Source organism: Phascolarctos cinereus, unplaced genomic scaffold (genome assembly GCF_003287225.1).
Source record: "Phascolarctos cinereus isolate Bilbo 61053 unplaced genomic scaffold, phaCin_HiC Scaffold_2;HRSCAF=192, whole genome shotgun sequence".
Classification (NCBI taxonomy): domain Eukaryota; kingdom Metazoa; phylum Chordata; class Mammalia; order Diprotodontia; family Phascolarctidae; genus Phascolarctos; species Phascolarctos cinereus.
In genome coordinates, this window is record NW_027555625.1 from 169112854 (window position 1) to 169118853 (window position 6000).

Consider the following 6000-nt stretch of genomic DNA (forward strand, 5'->3'; position numbering starts at 1 on the left):
TTAATTCAGCTGTCCAGAATACTTAGATATCTGACCATGTACTCAGGGAATGCAAAAAGGTCATGGGTGAGTATTCTGGATAGTGCTGATTATGTAAGAATTCATGGGAAATCTGGTGATTTCCCATCAGAGTTCTGCCTTTTTGAAAAGTATTAAATTTGACTATTCACTCTCTTTGATAATGGAAAATTGAAACTTACAATAAATATCTGAGATGAGCTTCTGTATATGTATGTGTATGTGTGTGTGTGTGTGTGTGTGTGTGTGTGTGTGTGTGTGTGTGTGTGTCTTCTCTGGTGTGACCTTGAATATTGTCTTAGGTGGAAAGTAATTCTGCTTCCTCTCCTCAGATACATTCTTTTATCACACACATGCTTCAAGTTGTAATCAATTTAAATTTAAATTTAATTAATTTGTTGCCTTCTACTGCTAGAAAGGGGCAACTTCAATTTGTTCTTAATCAATAATTTCTAGATATACTTATGAATTATGTCACTTTTATTGAATCCCTCCCTTGCTCAAAAATCTTTGGCTCCCCATTGCTTATAGGATAAAGTCCAAACTATTTGACCTATCATTCAAAACTTCCCACAATTTCACTACCACCTATGTATAATGATTCTTCCAACTCGAAAATCCTTTTACTCAACCTTTCCAGTCTTACCTTCTCCTGTTTCCCTCTATTGAGAGGCAGTGTGGTATAGAAGAAAGAGCACTAGACATAGAAGTCAGGAAAAGATGGGCAAATACTAACTCAAAAACCAACTAGTTGTGTGACTGTGGGTAAGTCAAGCAGCCTCTCCGAACCTCAGTATCCTTCATCTATAAGTGGATGATACTAATAACTTTAGTATTTGCTTCAAATTGTTTTTGTGAGGACCAAAATAGTTAATATATGCAAAGTGCTTTGCAAAACCTTAAGTACTATAAGTTATGTTAACTATTAAAAGCCCTCAAGTCCAGCTAAACTGGTCTACTTACTGTCCCCTAATATGCCAGGGGCTTTTCTACCTCCATACCTCTCCTCAATTTGTTCTTCTCCTTTTGTGCCTCCTGCCCTAACATGGCATTTTTTTCTATTTATTCAAATCACAACCATTGTTCAAATGCCAATTAAATTCCTTCTCCATTTACAAAGCCTTATATTCTCTGAACTTGTAGAATTGTCAGTCTCATTTATTTGACATTTAATCATATAGTATCTTTGTCATTTTTTTCTATTAGTTTCTTATCATTTAACCCATTTCTTTATCATTTAATTTTAGATGACGCATTCCTGGAGGGAAGGAATCACATTTTATATCACTTTATATTTCCCATAGTGCCTAGCAGAGTGTTCTGTAAATAGTTGTTCTATAAATATTGATTAAATAAAATCAGATCTAGTGTATGGAAGGGTGATAAAATGAATTTACCTATGATTGAAGCTGAAAAACATTTTCTTACCTTTATTGCCATTAGAGAATTGAAAATCATTTTCCATAACTTGAAAAATAAGATGTTTCTTCAACCTGTATAATCTGAACAATACGTTTAACTCTTCCTTCTTCATTATTCTGTTGCTTCCAAATCATCACACTTATTTGAAGGCTGACTCCCATTTTTTAACATTACAAAACCCTATGTTTTTTGTGGAGAAACTGAACCAGAAGAGACCTCCAACTCTAGGTTGAAGGTAATAAACATTCAAGGCCATTTAACAGGACCACAAATTTCCATGAAGCTACTATTCCTATTATAGAACATTATGGACTTTTTGTTTAAATAAAATAAAAACAATTACTTGTATTCCTTAGAGAAATTTGGACTTGAGGACTTAATCAAATTTGTATATTGTTTTATGAGCCAAACCTTAAGACATCAATGTAGGCAGTCTTAATGAGCCTATAAACAGGTCCCGTAGGAAGAACTATAACATTTTTCGTATGTTTGTCCTTGAACATATCTGCATGTGTTTCTCCTGACTTGACTGTCCAGGCTTCAAAAATTTGTTATTTTTAGGAATGCTTTTGAAGAAGCCTCTGAACAAGTAAATGTTAAATTCATAATCTAGTCATTAAAAAAAATTGCCCAGGAGGATATTATGCAATTCTCCCTAAAATCAAACACTTTTTCTAGCCTTTTATTCCCCCCCCACTAGCTTCACTGCAGATTCCCCTCCTCCTCGCTCCCCCCACTAGCAAGGAACAAAAACAGCAGTAATTGCTAATGCCCAAGCACAGAAATCTGGCAGCTCTGGTGGTTTTCTTTTGACGAACTACGCAGAGGGCTGTCTGGATGTGCAGCAGGGCAGCATTCCTATGAAGTCAAAGCATATCTTAAAAGACTCTTGCCCATCTTTCCTTCTAACCACCCTCCACCACAAATATGGTTGTTTATTTGCCTAAAGGATATAAAGTTACTTTTTAAATTGTTACTTGTTTTTGGACAAAATAATCAAATAATTTTATACACACACACACACACACACACACACACACGACTAAAAGGAAAAGATCCAGGGAAAAGGCTAAGGATTCACTCCCATTTTAACAAACATGATATAGAAACTATCACACTGTTATGGTTGTCTGATAAACATCTTTTATTTTGAGAAATTAGGGGGTACTAATGGTGGGATTTCTGTTCATGCATCATATATCTGCTTGGGTGCACATTTCTGTGTTTTCACTGTTATTTGTCAAAAACCAGTAAATTTTAACTTTCAATCATTTTATATCAGAAGTATATGATGACTTTTTTGAATGATTCTAAATGGTTAAATAATTTTGTCCAGTGAAATGTTTGGTCTTCATTACAACCTCAGCAGAATTCGGCAATGCTATAACAAACTGCAGCAGATTTTTAGGAGGGTGTCCAGTTTCAGTAGAACCACTACAATTTTCCCACTGAAGTGGTAATGAAGACCCCATTAGGATCCTGTGAGAATTCAACAGTCTATTCTGTCAAAACTAGAAGGTCATTGTTTGTAAGCTATCAGCTTAAAGTAGGAATTAGCACATTCTTTCAGAAATGCTTATGTTTGCTTTGTGATCTGAACACAAAGTTAAAGTAATGAATTCCATATACACTATGTTGGTAACCTGAAAAACTTTAGGGATAAATTTTAAAATATTTGTATGTAGGTATGTGTGTGTGTGTGTGTGTGTGTGTGTGTGAGAGAGAGAGAGAGAGAGAGAGAGAGAAAGAGAGAGAGAGAGAGAGAGAGAGAGAGAGAGAGAGAGAGAGAGAGAGAGAGAAATATGATAGTGGTTCACCTCTGAGAAGAAGGGGGGATCAAAGGGAACAGGGGATTCAATCTTAAAGTTGATTTTACTTTGTTTACCTATGATACATTTTAGTTAATCTCTCTTCTTTTCTCCTTCCCTCCATATGTGTACATATATGTACATATACATATATACATGCACACACATACATATATACACATATGTATGTTCAGACTCAAAATCTCTTAAAATAGGAGCTAAATAACAGCAGATCCCTAGGAACATATATTTTCCAGAGCTGCTAAACGACAACCCCCCCCCCCCCATACACTAATATACCATAGATCTTCACACCTTCTAGTTAAGTCCCTATTTAAAAGAGATTATTATTTGGTGTAAAATATCAACACACATTTTAAAAAATTCCATAAGGGGAGGGAAGGGTCAGGAAAATTATTTCCACAAGTAAATTAATTTTTAATAAAACAAAAAAAGAATAGAAATTCTAGTGAGTGGGGAGAACCGTCAAATAAGAAGTAGCAGGAAGTTGGCAGGATTTTATCTATTATGGTTCTTTTTAAGGATATTTTAAAGGTTATTGAGAGATCTGCAGCTCTTTCTAGGACTGGTATTCCAGTCAAGGACTTAAGTGTGTCTGTGTCTTAAACGAGACACATTCATTCTGCACCAGGTAGATGCAGCAGCAACCCAGCAGTCTGGGTTACTGTCCCTGGTGCTGAAAGGTCGACTGCATCAGGCGCAGTCTCTCAGCGTCACTCTCCATGGTCCTGGGCCATCGGTGCTCCGCAGAACCAGTAGAAAGACCATTCCTGCCGTCCCAGGAGCAAAAAATCTAGCCAGAACGACCTCAAATCCGCACCACCCTGTAGTTTACGTAGAACAGACAGCATAAATCAAACTCCTCGGGCATGGAGGTTGCTGTTGCTGCAGTAACTGCTTCTTTTTCATCTGGGTGGGAACTCTCCTCACCCTCCTTTTCCCCTTCTTTCCCCAGTCCCCACCATGCACCCTACCTCCTACTTAAAAATCTATGGGAGAAGAACGTATCTTCTTCAAATATAGTGATCACAATAATCTTACAATGATGCTTATTTCTGTAAAGAAAAATGAGCAACATGAGCCCCGAAGTATGCACCGCAAAATGACAGAAAAGGAATAAAGAATGCCTGTCCCAATAACAATTTTAAAAGAATAAGTCTCTTCTGCTTGTTCTTTCTTACCTGGGTCTATCTGCAGTTCGTTCTCGTTCTCTCTCTCTCTTTCTCTTTCTCTCTGTCTTCCCCCCCCCATCATTCTGCTCACCAAGAAGCTACTTTAAGTGTATATAGCGAGTATATAGAGATACTTATATAATACCTTAACCTGTATAAATAAACACTTGTATTCGCACAAACCTATTTTGTATACACAGCAACATTCATCCGTATCCCTTCTGTTTGTGTAGGCACACAGACACATGGCTGAGGGAGAAGGTAGCTTACCTTGGCTTCTGTAGAGAGAACTTCAAGGGACAGTGTTGTCGGAACCTAAGCAGGTTTCGAGTCTATAGGCGATCTCTGAAGAGGCTGCTGCTGCCGCTGCAGAGAGGGAAGGACGGAACGGTTTGCTCCTGACCTCCCCGAGGTTTCTTCTTGAATGCAATGGGAGCTCTGCCCTCATCAAAGATGGCCGTCCTTTTTGACGTCAGCAGCTTTTAATAGACATCTCATCGAGGGGAGGAGAGAAGGAGGAAGTGAGGAGGGAGAAAAGGAGGGGGAGGAGCTGAGAGATGCTGATAGCTTGACTCAGCTGCTACTGCACCTTGCTGCAATCCTTTGTAATTTTAATCTCTTAGAAATAAGTAAATAACTGAACGAAGATGGTTCTCGTAATTCAATTATACCATCCTGATGGCGTGGAAATAACGGGGCTGTTGGGGCAATTTTTGTCTGTCTCTCTGTCTTTTGTCTCTCCCCCCCCCCCCCGCGAGTTGACGCTTTGGTTGAGTCACGGAGGGGGGAGGGTGCGAGGAGGGAGGATAATGCAGCAGCGATTTGTTTTTGCCAAAGGGGAGGGTCTGAAGGGGCATCCCTCTGAAGTCTTTCTTGCTCCATATATGGCCAGTCTACGTGGGCTGCTATTTTTATGTGTGATTTCTTCTTTCTCTTTATTAGAGCAGCCCCTTAGATATGGGAATTACATTAATTACGTTCAGAAAACACAATTATTTTACAATACGTCAGAGAAACAACCATAATAAGGAAGCAAATGAGTTTATTTTGGAAGTTGGAGACGTGGGTATGGTTGCTTTTAGAATTGAAGCTAGTCTTTATTGATTGCGAATGATAGAATCTTGTTGCATGGTTGTATTTAAAGTTTAGTATGGGAGCTAGAAAGAAATACCTCGTCTGGGATTTAAATGTTCTTTTGTTCCTTTCTTGTTACTGCTCCACATCCATACACACCCCCTTGTGCTCCTTCCCCCCCATACGGCGACCCCATTCCCAGAGAAGAAGAGAGAATGTTTTGGCTGGTTGCTTTCGTAAGCCAGTTTTTGATTTACTCTACATTTCTGTATGTATATGGCTTATAGAACAATCCAGACTTCCGGAGGAGGGAGGTGCTTAGGAGGATTGGCCGTGACAAAATCCTAGTGGTTCATTCATTTCTGAAACAAAATACTTTGGTTATCATTTGTGACTGGTAAAGGGCACTTCCCTTGCTCAAATATTGTTTTAGACTAAGAAAGTGTTAATCTATCTACTTTCTTACTCGTGAGAAAACAAACACT

The 6000-nt window shown here is 38.4% G+C and overlaps 1 protein-coding gene across 2 annotated transcripts in view; it reads right to left on the reverse strand.

Moving 5' to 3' along the window:
• Positions 1–4921, reverse strand: part of SNAP25 (synaptosome associated protein 25) — a 90608-nt gene extending 85687 nt beyond the window's left edge. Inside the window, exon 1 of one of the 2 annotated variants that reach the window (XM_020985937.2) lies at positions 4712–4921. The gene's annotated coding sequence lies outside the window, so the exon portion shown is untranslated. The remainder of the gene's footprint in view (positions 1–4711) is intronic. The other variant, XM_020985928.2, reaches the window with a different exon arrangement.
• Positions 4922–6000: the final 1079 nt, after the last annotated feature.